General features: G+C 45.0%; 1 long non-coding RNA gene across 3 annotated transcripts in view; it reads left to right on the top strand.

Annotated features, from left to right (window-relative positions):
• LOC123377800 overlaps positions 1-11385 on the top strand; it is a 105964-nt gene extending 94579 nt beyond the window's left edge. The window contains exons 3-5 of one of the 3 annotated variants that reach the window (XR_006582335.1): positions 6505-6713; positions 6834-8497; positions 11328-11385. This is a non-coding gene — a long non-coding RNA (uncharacterized LOC123377800). Of the gene's footprint in view, positions 1-1641; positions 1698-6504; positions 6714-6833; positions 9331-11327 lie in introns of those variants that run through there. The other 2 variants (XR_006582336.1, XR_006582334.1) reach the window with 2 other exon arrangements.
• The last annotated feature ends 2321 nt before the right edge of the window (positions 11386-13706 follow it).

The following is a 13706-nucleotide window of genomic DNA, read 5'->3' as shown; positions in this document are numbered from 1 at the left end:
CGAACTTGCCGACGCGGCAGTTAAACAAACCGGGCCGGCCTGCCAGGGTGCTTACCCTGGCGAGCCGCGAGCCACCGGTTGCCGACCCCTGCTCTAGTGGATGTACACAGGGCTACTGAGTTGCTGCTAATGTTTGTTTCAGCCTCCTGGACTTCTATTTTAAATCCATAATGTGCGTAAGAATTGGGAGTGGAGAATCCATTAAAAGCATAGTTCTGAATATTCTGAATATTCATTTAATTTTGTTCTTCCTTATGTCCTGCGATTTCCCTGTGTATGGAATCCAGAACTGTACTGGTTACTGTAGCCCCACATAAGTATGGAACTGAGCTCTTTTGACCTTTTCTGTGTAAAGGTGTCAAGACGTGGTCCAATGAACTCTCACTCAGCTGCGCCCGAGGATTAGCGCCAGTGCATTCTGTTCAAAGCAGGCTGGGAATGTCACTTCCTTGCAGTAACAATTCAGCTTCTGTCCTTACGCTCCTATTACTCATTTTGTGGGTTTGTGTTTTGCTTTCACTTCTTGTGTAGGTTACAGGGCAGGAGAAAATTGAGCAGCATGTGTAAAGGAGGCATGTAGGGACCCTGCATAGTAAAGGGCCATTTGGATGTGTGAGGCATTTGTGTGTTTGGGGGGCATCAGTGTATGTGTGGGAGAGTGAATGTGAGGGAATATCTGGTGGATGGACACAGCACGTGTATGTGAGAAACCTATGGGAGGGGGCCTGTGGCTCAGATGGAGGCCCTGGGGCTGTGGGTGGGAGAGAAGGGAACGGCCTGTGAAGGGTGTGTGGGTGTAGGTGTGAAGGGTGTATGTGGGGGCAGGGGCTGTGGCTGAGGGTCGTGAAAGGCATGGCAGGCTGTGGATTGGGTGGTGTAATGCGGTTGGGACTCACCACCTCAGCGCCTCCCGCTGGTGACTCTGGGAATTAGCTCAGTCCAGTGGAGCGCCCTCTCCTGGTGGTGTCCCGCCTGTTGTCTCACCCTCGGTTGGCATCTGAGCCTGCTTCGCTCTCCAGCTCGCGGCATCCTCTTCTGGACCACTGCCCTCTGGCACTGCCCCTCAGTCCATCCACACCCCCTTCGGGCGGGGGGGGGGAAGGGTTATCAGCAGTCTTTAGGCCCCAGCCACCCTGTACAACCACACACCCCAAAGTCTAATCCCTCCAGTCAGGGATCTGGCATAGTCTGTGATGGTCGCTCCCCAAGGCTGATGGCTAGGTGTACTGCAAGGGAGGAAGAGGGGGACCCAGACCCGCCCACTACTCTGGGTCCCAACCCAGGGACCCTCCAGTGGCAGCCATCATGCCCTCCTCTCTCCCTCTGTCTGTCCACGTCCCTGGGCCGCTTCCCCTTCAGCACCTCGCACTGGCTAGGCCTTTCCTCTGCAGCCTGGCAGACACCGGGCTAGAGTTCCCATCTGCTCCCTCCGGGCCTGCCCAGCACTGGGCTGTCCCTGGTGCTAGTCTCCCAGCTCTGAAGACAGACCTTCCCCTCTCGAAGGCCTGGGACAGACTGCCTGCTGCTTTCCTGAGCAGCCTTTTTATAGGGCTGAGCCTGGCCCTGATTGGCTCCCTCCTATCTGGGCCCTGATTGGCTCCCAATAAGCCCTTCTCCTATTGGCTGCCCATCTGTACAGGCCCACTGGCCTGCTGCAGCCTACATTCTCAGGGAGTGGGGCAGCCACCCCACTACAGGTGGGTACAAGGTTCATGTGGGCAGACTCTGTGGCTGGGTTGTGTGTGTGTAGGCTGTGGCTGAGTGTGGCAGGGAGATTGTACATGGTGGGGGAGGTGAGGCAAGAAAGGTTAATGAGAGGGTGGATAAGCAGAAACAATCAAGAAAATATCCTCTAGTAAGTACCACATAAAATAACACTATAAAATCTAAGTCTTTGCCAGGCAAGGAGGAGGCGTCGTCTCCTTCCCAAATGAAAAGAGGAAGAAACGGCATGAGAGTAATTTACAATTCTTTTCATCATGAATAAGAAATGAACAAAATAATGTACTCGGCACACATCTCTAATAGTGATAATTCCACCTCCTTTGATAGCAGCATCACGTTCTTCTGGGACACAGGCTCGCTGTTCCCTTTGCCTCCGGGATGATAGGCTGCGCTCTCAGAAGGACTAGTTGGAGGAATTTCCATAATCACTTGCCGATCCATCTCATCGGGCTGCAGAGCCTCTCCATCTCTGCAGATACCCCTCTCTCTTTTTGGGTCTGTCTTTCAAGACTCATTACCCTACATTTATGCTATTGGGTTTGTTTTCCATTTATGCAATATCCTCTACTCTTGGGAGTGTATCATCCTCCAACTCATTAATGTAAATAACGAAGAGCTGGGTTTCCATCACTGCCCCTTACTGACTTCCATTAATAATTTATTCCTAGTCTTTTTTTTTTGTATCTTTTATTATTATTATTCTGCTTCACAGGTCAACTGGCACTAGGAAAACTGAGAGCCAATGGTTGGAGAAAGGAAAATATTATTATTGTTTGCAAAGCTGGGTGAATAATTCATAACTGATAATTTATTCAGTACATTTGCTCTCCCTTTCTGATCATGAATTGGCTGCAAGGGGATTTCTCTCTCCCCTCCCTCCCCCGCGATTTATTTGTTGCGTGGAATTATTCGTCCTACCATCTCCCCACCCTTTCTGGGGTGGGGTGGCTGTGCTGCCTAGGTGCATGGAGGGAGCAGTCTGTATACTTCTCTGTGTTCAGGGATTGCGCTTAGCGTCCCATACGAATGCCAGAGGCATCTGGCCCTCTCTTCAAACCATATCTCAGACACCAATTTCCAGGGAATAATCCACTTGAAATAATTTGAATGACAGGGAAAAGTGTTTTAAGGCAAGCTTATCTGGTGATCTAGCTCTGACAGCCACTGACTCCTGCACTAAAATACCATATGTATTTGGTAATATTTAGCTCAAAGACTTCAGGAGTGGGCGTGCCTACATTCTCATGTTCATGCTCGCTACCTTACTACCATGGCCTGTGATTTTATGAGTTGGAGCTATCCAAACAACTATTATCTTATCTATCTTCAAATCCTTCCTTCACACTCACCTCTGCTCTGTGGTGCATATTAACATCATGGCCAGGCAGATGACAAGTTGTGACTATTGCCGTTCTCCTTTCCTTTCCCAACTCCCTTTTTTCCTGCCCTCGATCCTGATAAAGAAACATATACTAATTGCAACTAACGAAGCTGGGCCATTTCTTCTTTCTTGCATGTTGTATCCTTAATCCCCACCCCTACGTGTTTTGTCTTTTTTTTGTACAGCGCCCTGCACAGTGGGCTCCCGATCATGATATAGGCTTTTGGAGGAGATCCACTGATACGTCTGTGCAACTCCCATTGAAATCAATGAAAACTATATGTTGCCTGAATTGAGCTCCATAGTCTTTAATGGCTGGGTGATCAATGGCTTAAACCAGTGTTTCCCAAACTTGGGACGCCGCTTGTGTAGGGAAAGCCCCTGGCGGGCCAGGCCAGTTTGTTTACCTGCCACGTCCGCAGGTTCAGCTGATTGCGGCTCCCATTGGCCGTGGTTCATTGCTCCAGGTCAATGGGAGCTGCTGGAAGTGGCGTGGACCGAGGGATGTACTGGCCGCTGCTTCCCACAGCTCCCATTGGCCTGAAGCAGTGAACCACGGCCAGTGGGAGCCACGATCAGCTGAACCTGCAGACGTGGCAGGTAAACAAACCGACCTGGCCCGCCAGGGGCTTTCCCTACACATGCGGCGTCCCAGTTTGGGAAACCCTGGCTTAAACATTTCTACAGCCACTAGCAGAAATTAATTAAACATCTAACAAATGTGCCAATGTATCTTTGATCAATGCACCATGCTTTAAAATGGTCAGGAGATCCTGCATGTGTATGTATCTAATTTTCTCCCCTCTGTGAATCCAATCCATGCATAGTTTTCTTTGATCATTTAATAATTTCAGTAAAAGATACAAAAGTCCTTATCTTGTCCAGTGGTCTAAGGTAGTGGTTCTCAAACTTTTTTTTTCGTGTACCACTTGAGAATTGATGAGGGTCTCGGCAGACCACTTAATGATCTTTCCAAATGTTGTTTGTACCGTTAGCTAACTATTGTAAAGCACTTTGGATAAAAGCGCTATATATAAAAAAAAACAATAATAATTAAGGTTTTTTTGTTCTACAAATAAAAACACACAACTCACTTTTTAATATCAGTAGTCTTACCTTTCTAATGCAATGGATGTGCCCTCTCTCCCCTGCCGCTACAGCCCTTGAGCTGGGGCTGGGAAGAAGGGGGATCTCCCCCGCTGCAGCAGCCACCTAACTGAGGTTGGGAAGGAGGGGAGTCTCTCCTTCTCTCCCCCACTGTGGCAGCCCCCGAGCTGGGGCTGAGGAGGAGGGGGTCTCTCCCCCACCACAGCAGCCACAGAGCTGAGGCTAGGAAAGAGGGCCACCTCTCCTTCACAGCCACAACCCTGAAGGTGGGGAAAGTTGCCTCTTTCTCTGGTCACCGCAGCCCTGTACGTCCCAAATTCCCCCCACCCCCTCTTCTCACCTCACCGCCCCCTCCCACCTACCCCCATTCCTCCCATCACTTCACCTTATATGTGCGTCTTCTCCAGGTTCCAGGCACCTAATTAGTGGAGCCATGCCTGCATGGCTCCACTAATGAGGTGCATGGCCCTTCATTCTCTCGTGTGCGGCCACCCAGGCATACATCTTAGAGGGAACTATCCGTGGATCTCCTGAATGGAGCTCGGACCACAGTTTGAGAACCTTTGCTCTAAGGTTGAAAGCAGAAATAAAGAAACAGCTTGATTCTGACCTCACACTGGTTTTCCACATTCTGGGTCTGACTCCCCATTGTCTGCACTGTGGGCAGTCATTTATACCAGTGCAAAGTAAGTGTGAAATGCCACCTGCTTGTGGAAGAAAGTAAGGAATTTTTCTTGGGCATGCAACTCACATTGCACAGGTTTAAATCACTGTATAAGGTGAAGGCAGAGGTGAAAATAGGCCGGTCCAGTCCGGCGTACCGGCAAGAGCCAGTACGCTGTGCCGGACCGCACCAGCTTCCACGATGGGGATTGAAAGGGCTCTGGGCTGCCCGTGGCTGCGGGCAGCCCAGAGCCCTTTAAATCCCAGCCGCGGCTCCGGCGGCCAGGCAGGGGCCGGGATTTAAAGGGCTCAGAGCTCCCCGCGGCTGCAGGCAGCCCAGAGCCCTTTGAATCCTGGCCGTGGCTCCGGCGGCCAGGCTGGGGCCAGGATTTAAAGGGCTCAGGGCTCCCCTCAGCGGGAGGAGCTTCGGGCCCTTTAAATCCCGGCCCCAGCACAGCAAAACTTGGGCCCCCCTCGGGGGCTCCCAGCCACCTCTTCAGCTGGGAGCCCCTGGTTGATTTAAAGGCCCTGGGTCTCCCAGCCACAGCTGGTGCCCCAGGGCCTTTAAATCTTAAGAGGCCACGCCTCTTCTGGATGAGGCCACGCCCCCCTCAGGACTCCGGCGGTACCGGTAAGTCCTGTAATTTACTTTCACCCCTGGTGCAAGGCAATGGGGAATTAAACCCTGTAACTCCACTGGCTTCAGTAGAGTTACTTCTGTTTTATTCTGGTGTTAAATGAGATTAAAAAATAGCCCTATACATTTGTCAGGAAGGAGAGCCCTACTATACATTTACAGACAATAAATCGGTAGGTTCAAGCTCAGATCGGCCTCAGCTGATTTGTGGATTCAAGTCCTGGCTAGCAGGGACTCAGTGCCCAAGAGAACTTGGTGGTCCCCATTGCTGGAGAAGAGAGGGCCAAAAGACAAAGGTGGTGGGCATTGGTGTGTGTGAGGGGAGAGGGCTAGAGGTAAGTCTCACCTGCCCTCTGCTGCCTGATTTACATACATTGCTTTATGGAATGTGGTCTGAGAGATCATACTAAATTCAAACACAAAGCAGATGTGGTGGCCCATGCACAGAGGCATCTGGTCCTACTTGAGAATCACAATATGACATGGGAGCAGCAGCACTTCTAACCTCTTTACATGAGAGAGAAGAAGACAATTGACTCACCCTGGGGCCTAGTGACAGTGGTCAGTAGCTTTAGCATGAGCGACTACTGTCTGGTACCTCTTCAGAGGTCTCCTCTCATTGTTTCCCCTCTAGATGCTTGGTTCTCCAGTCTGATGCTGGCCAAACAACTGTCCTTATATAATTTATGCTGCAGACAAAAGTGCACCCTCACAGGCAATATACGAGAATGAGTGAGGAATGCTAGAAATGTTCTGTGCATTTCCCTGGTGCATCAGCACAAAGTTATTTAGCACAGGTATTTGGGAAATTGTAATTCACTGAGAATTCACAGTGTTCGGTGGCTCTCAAATTCACAATTCCACCAGTATAGTGCACTGGTCTGTCATTAATACATAGGGATATAATAAAACACAAACATAGGAACACTAGCTGACACTCTGCTGCTTTGTTCACCCAGGGGCATCCTTTTACTTCTACATTTGTTTTCAGTATGTTTCAGGAAGGGATTAAACAGCACAGGTGCTGCTGGCATAATTAGACAAGCAGGCAGAAGCCATGTGAAGACTGGGAAGAAAATGTGTCTAAAAAGTTCCTGCAGCCCCATGGGAACAAAAGATATCAATCTAACCTTCAAGCAAAAGGGATCAAATGCCACCTATGGTACAGCCAAGTGTGCAGCCAACCAACTACATGCTCAGGTAAAAATGACAGAGGACAAATTGCAATTGCTCCCTGGAGCTCACTGGTCTGATGGTGCGTTTGAACATATAGAGCATTTAGGGTTTGTTTTGTTGTTTTCTTTTAAATGTAACCATCAGCTGGCTTTGATGGGTCTGTATGGAGTGTATGTCCGTGCCAGATTTGACCTGAAGCATTTGGAAGAGGAGCTAAGTGGTTATACTACCACTGAAGAAAAGTGGAATTGCAGAGACCTTGATGGAAAGCAGCTGCCTGAAACACAAGCCAAACTTCATGGAGATGATCCTTGTACATAAGACACCCTTGGTATGACCCAACTCAGTTTTTGGCAATTAGCAGTTACAGGTAGGAAAGGGGGAATTGTTAAGGATAAAATCAGAACTTTGCTCCATGAATCTACTTTTTTAGAACAAAAGTAGAACAGTCCCGTCTTGAGTTCCGGGAGGTACCTGGGTAGCATCTTTCTTTTATTTTTACATGTGCTTTTGGTTGCTGGTTCTGTTGTGGATCAAGAGGACATGGGGAAGTAATTAAATATATTGAGTGGTGGCTGCGTGTGCTCAAAATCTCAGTAACATCCCTCTTCTCAGAAGGGTGCCCCATCTTATGTCCATGCAGATGGGTGGAAGTTCTGCCACGGAGTTTAATGGGAGCAAGGTTGAGCCCATGATTTTTAGCCCATTTTAAACTCAAGCCATTTGGATAGGCAATAAAATTTCCATCTCTTTATTTGAACAAAACAGGTTCTCACAATAATTTGGCCTTATACTGACATCTATAGTCTTATCATAGCTTCAAACCTGTGTCTCTAACAGCATAGTAGTTCCTTATTTCAGTAAAGGTAACACCTTTAGGGGGACTGCATATAGTATACACAGGCATGAGGAACATAGTGAGTACAGTATATGTAATATATGCAGTGAGCCATGATCTAGGGATTTGCAGCTCACTAAGGCATTAGAGTTACTTCTCTGAATGAACTACCACAGCTCTCAAGATTCAGTCACAAGACATATGGCCATCACCTTAACCTGTACAAGAGCAGACATATGAGTTCTTTGTTTTCTTGCTGATACAAGGACAATTCTGCTTAGTTTTTCCTCACTGCAAAATAAAATGCAGTAGCTTTGCATGCAAGCAACAGTTATTGGCAGGATGAAAAGTTTTAGTTTAGTATTGATTTTAGGTCAGGGAGTTTTCTCCAGCTGAGTATTTGTAGGACATTCTGTATAGAACAGTATATAGGCAAAGGACCCCCAGCCTCTGACAGCGTGAACTGTCAATATTCTGAGTGAGGATGTTTTCTTTGATTCTGCTCCTTTTCACATAGTCTTATCCCAAGCCCAGTGCCCCTCTACTGAGAAAGCAGAGATGTGCTTTGAAAGGGAATAGTGGGGAGGCAAAAAAAGAGATTTGTATTTTCTTGAAACCAGCTTAGCTAATTGAACAAGCTTTGCTTTTTAAACTGTTCCTTTGGTTTGAACTCTGAAAATAAAGCTCGAGATACTCCTGAGTTCTGATCTGTAAGTGCTTGGCTCTTGTGTATGTGTTTCCCTGTGTGTCTTTTTAAAATAATGTGTTGTTTCAGTCATTTCCCTGCCTTCAGGGATCTCTGCTCAGCTGAGCTTGTCAAAATGTTTCCTACAGGTTTTTCAATTTCTGTCACCACTTCCATTAACACTTTTGGATGTCTCCTGGACTGGGTGCCTTGTCAGTTTGAAGGATCTCTGACCTTTTAAATAAGTGTTTTGACTGTTATCTGCACTGAAGATATGCTGAACAGGTTAGTCAGTTGATACCTACTTTACATCAGACTGCCACTTTTATTTAGGGGAAGCAGGTATTGATACAGCCCTTGGGAAATTCAGGGGAAGGAAATACTTCTGATGAAGTTAACAGACTATTTAATGTCACTACTGATGTATACAGATGTAGCTGAAAGAGGAGATGTGTGGGTTAATTAATTAGAAAATGCCTGCAACGTGTGTCTACCCGTACCCCTATGTGTTCAGCATACTGAAATATCCATGCAGAGAAATCACGTTTCCTTACCAGTGAATCAGTATTTCTGGCACTAAAATTTCATCACTGAAGTAGCCTGTCTGAAGAGATCAGCAAGTTGAATGACATGATACAGCATATCTCCTGAGAATGAGCATCAGGGACAGATAGCAATTTATTCTCTCTATGGCACCTGCAGTTGATGGGTTGCTGCCTGATTTCTAAAGTGGTTACCATTAAAAAGTCAGCACTTGCCAACAATTATCATATGATGCTATCGAAAATGTCTCTTTCAAACTGGCCTTGTCAGCATGTACACATTGGTACAAACCTATAATGCAGGCATTTGACTTAATTAGGTCACATGCCAAAATAAACTGCTACAGCAGTGTAGCTACACTGGGGTAGACTTCCATAATGTAGACAGGAAACGAGTATGGGGGGAAACTGTGGTATTTTGGGCACTGTTATGTTGTAACTCGTGGCAAATACTGACTTGTTAATAGTGACTGTTATGTTTGTCGGTGTCCTTTGCATGTATAAACAGTTAAATAGTTCATGATCTGCTTTTATGTTTTCCAGTGAAATTCTGTAACAGTTACCCTTTCTTAAAAAATCTGTTTTTATTACATTCATATGCTCCAATTGGTTTCTGTGTTGGTATCAAAATACAACATGTCTTATCTTTCTTTGTCAATTAAAAAAATCTGAAATTTCAAACTACCTCTGAGGAAGAGAGACTAAATTTCTTTTGGGTGATATTTCATCTTCAGTGTCTTGACTCATGAAAAACAAACTGCTACTAAAAGCTAGCATATCTTCTAGAACAAGTTAAAGGAGTCACAGTTTTCCAGGAATGATTGTTCATTATGAGTGAACCTCAGGAAGTTTTGAAGGTCACTGCCCATGCTCATGCACAAGCATGGCTGAACTTCTTTGGTTCAGACATCGGATAAGAAATCTCATGAGCTCTCAAAAAATTAGCATTTTTGTTCCCAGAACCAGAAAGTACAGAGGTGCAAACAAACAACACATTTAAAAAATAATCTTGGAACCTTTCCAGTTCCCCAAAATGCTCACCTTCAGTTTGAGTTTCAGGTGAAGGGCACATCTGTTCTATTAAAAATATTCTTGATCAAATATTAAACTTTTCAAACAGTCACATTTTGACACCACGTCAAAAACATGAAGCTTTGCTGTAGAGTTGGGAATAAATTAACAAGTGATTTATGGGACTCTTGCACCTTAGTGGTTGTGTGTCTTCACTAGGAATATAGGTGTGTTCTTAACTCTAGTTACCAAACTCAAGACAAATCCCAGTGAAGACAATGCAGTGTGTAGTTTTTGTGTAAATTAGGGGGTAAAGTACAGCCTATGGGGGAATGACTCTTTAACTCAACCTGCTAATTTATGCAAAAACTGCACACTGTCTTGTCTATACAAGGATTTTACCTTGAGATTAACTCAAATTAGCTAAATTGGGTTAAGAACACACTTCCCCCCCCAAAGACGACAAGGCCAATGAGAGCTGACCTCCTAAATCTAACCCCTCACCCTGAAAATTGCCTCTCACATTAGAGGCCTGATATTATATTTCCGGGATGCAGAGACAGACTCTAGGTAGAAATTTGTTCCATAGAAAAGAACGAGAGTTCCTCAACAATCTACCACTTCTACTTGCCAAAGCACTCTTAGGCTATGTCTACACTACAGACATTACAGCGACACAGCTGTACTGCTGCAGCTATGCCGCTGTAAGGTCTCCTGTGTAGCCGCTCTATGCTGGTGGGAGAGAGCTCTCCCGCTGGCAGAATTAAACCACCCCCAACCCAACAAGTGCCAGTAGCTATGTCGGCAGGAGAGCGTCTCCCACCCACATAGCACTGTCCACACTGGTACTTTTGTTGGGGAAACTTTTGTCGGTCAGGGGGTTGTTTTTTCAACCTCCCGAACAACAAAAGTTTTGCCGATAAAAGTGCAAGTGTCGACATAGTCTTAGATCCTGCTTTAGCATCCCTTACTCCTTTGTGTAGTCAGTGTACATGGGAACAGGACTGGGCTGTTAATCCTAAAATCTCTTTTAATATAACTGTTTTGTGTCTCTGTGTGGTTTTGCAATTATGTGAAAAGGGTCAGTTGATATCTGTTTCATTTTGGGAAAGCTCGTCCTTTCTGCTTTTCCTTTGTCTGCTTTCTCCCATTAGAGTATTTGCTTCAAGTTTAACAGGACACACAGTGAGCCACTTCCCTTTGAGGTTTCCTTGGTCTCTTCTATCTCTTTTTCATGTGAAGGGAAGTGCCATAGCACAACAAGATTGATGAGGGCCATTATCACTTGTCATATCCAGAGATGTGCTAAAAGGCTTAGCAAAATGTGAGTTTCTCTGGGCATGGAGGAATCCACCATCCAATCACCTGGAGAAAGGCTATTTATCTGCACAACCTGCACTTGTATCCAAAATTCATCATGTTAAAAAACATTTAAAGCAATTTTTATGGCTCTTTTTAAAAAAAGCAATTTCATGGCTCTTTTTTAAAGCAATTTCATGGCTCTCGGTGTAAACAACATTTGCCGGTGTCTCACTTTGTGAATTTTCTGCTGTATTTTTCAGTTTGTGGGATGGAAGGAGTAACACTGAGAATTGGGTACCACATCTGCACCAGTACCTCAGGTATTGTCCTTAGAATTTTAAAATTAGCCACAGAATGATCTGGCTGCTCAATACCCAACTCAATGCTCTTTTGTTTAATAAGATATTTTAAAAAATAACATATATTTAAAAAATCCCTTTATTTTTGAAAATTGTATTTTATTTGAAGCCAATCCTGCCTCTCCTTTGCCAGAATGGATGGCCATGGAGGCTGAGGAGGTGGTATGGTATCAAAGAGACAGTGTGGTCCAGAGGAGAGCCAACTGGAATCTTTTTCAGCGGGCTGAAGTCAAAACCTTTTGTGGCGCTGTATCGGTTTGTAGTGGGGGTCAGAGGGAAGGGACAAGAGGGAGAGTCTCTGTACAGCTTGGTGGTTAGGGCACTGGTCTGGGGGAGATCCAGGTTCAAGTCCCTGCTCTGCCTGATTCAGAGTCATCTGGTATGAAGGCCAGTGTTCTAATTTCACCCCTCGCCTTCTGGATCAAAAAGCTCAGGTTTCAATCTACTTTGAGAAGTGTTGGCTTTATTCTAAAGTGGGATGAAACCAAATGTCAAAACCTTGAAATTTGCCACCAAAAGGAGAGGTTGGATATGAGGGCAGGGAATAGATCAGTGGGTCCATGGCTATGAAAATTCATTGATCAGACTTCCCCTTCCAGTTCTTGGGACTGATTTTCTTCTCACCTAGACTAGATTTTACATCAGTAAAATTCTATTGACTTCAGTGCATTCACATGTGATTTATAGCATTGAATCTGGTCCATAGTGTGTATGTGGATGCTATGGGCTGGCTACTTTGTGGCTGCATCCAGGGTCTGACTCTTTGACTTCACTTTAGTCCCAAATAGTCTGGTTGCTTTTAATGTTATACAATGCTAACTTGCACACACATGGAGAGTTTGTTATTCTGTGGCAACTCTACCGCTACTACAAGATAAACTGCAATGTAATGGACTAAGAGTGGGAGATTTTACCACTGAATCTAGATCCAGAATAGTGATGGAGGTTTACAAAGCAGCCTAGAGGATTTACCTTCCATTAATGTTGATGGATTACATGTATCTAAATCCCCTAGATGGCTTTGAAAATTTCAGCTTAATTACTGCAGCCCTTGTACACATTGACTTGAAAGAGAGTTGTGGGTATACAAGGAATATAGGGTTGGACTCCAGATTGATTTGGGAGGAATTGGGATCTTCTATAGTACAGGGTAGAAAATATCTTAAAATAAATAATAGGTGGTAATATGATAGACAAAAGAAAGTCTTGTCTGTTCTTGGAACAACAGGAAACTATATTCTGCATACCTTTCCCCTCTCATGTTATATAGCACTCAAATACCAAAGGGGGAAAAAAAACATTTACATGTTTAGCGCCAAGTTTTTCATTCACTCTTGACCAGTAGCAGGATTCAGTTTTGTCTGTGCAATTTAACAACACCTAGAGATACTTAGGTAATAAGGGAACATTAATTATGGACTCTGAGAGCATGGTTTTAGAAGGATTCCTGCCACTTTTTGGCTTGATTTGAGAGAATGAGCTGAAAACACACATCATCCATATTCAATCACTTAACTACACCCTGTTGAAAGCATATGTGACTGACTAATTAGCAGTGAAGTATGCTTTGGCGTATGTCTGTTGCTGAAGCTCGTTCTTAGAGGGACTCAATCTCTGAATTTATCTTTATTAGGGCCTTGTCCAAATGATAAATATATACTGCCTGCTTGGTATCTGCCACTTGGAAATAAATCACTTTAGGATTGATTTGCTAACAGCTTTCTTCACTCAATATGTCCTCCTGCCCTGGAGGTCAAACTCGAGTTCTTCACAGACAAATACACATAAGCAAGCTGAAATGTGGGGAAAAGAACACTAACAACCAGCATGTCAGAGAGCTAGGTGTTCACAGGCACATATGTTTTAGTAATGGACTAGGCTGGGGCATTGTTTTGCTACAAATTCATCTTGAATCCTAATCTGTGCCAACACTGCCTTACTTTACATTTGCGGTGTGTGTGCGCACATGGAAATTATCCAAAAAAAAAAGGGGGGGGGTTCTGAAAACAACATAAATGTTAGATGAGCCCAAACAGAACTCAGATCTGAGTTTCATGATAAGAGCCTCTCTACTATATAATAGGCAGATCTGGAACCTGAACATTCCTGCCAGTCTTCAGGAGAATTTAAAAAAATGGTTTGTTGCAGTATCCATCTGCCTCAGTCTGGGACTATTTTTGTAGTGGGGTGAAGCAGAACCCTCAAATCTCAGGAGTTACACAATTTGAACCTGAGCCCAGATCTACCTTTTGTGACTGGGGTCTATATAGAAACAGACAT

Source organism: Mauremys mutica, chromosome 9 (assembly GCF_020497125.1).
Source record: "Mauremys mutica isolate MM-2020 ecotype Southern chromosome 9, ASM2049712v1, whole genome shotgun sequence".
NCBI classification, from domain to species: Eukaryota; Metazoa; Chordata; order Testudines; family Geoemydidae; genus Mauremys; species Mauremys mutica.
This window is presented reverse-complemented; position numbering and strand designations above follow the sequence as displayed.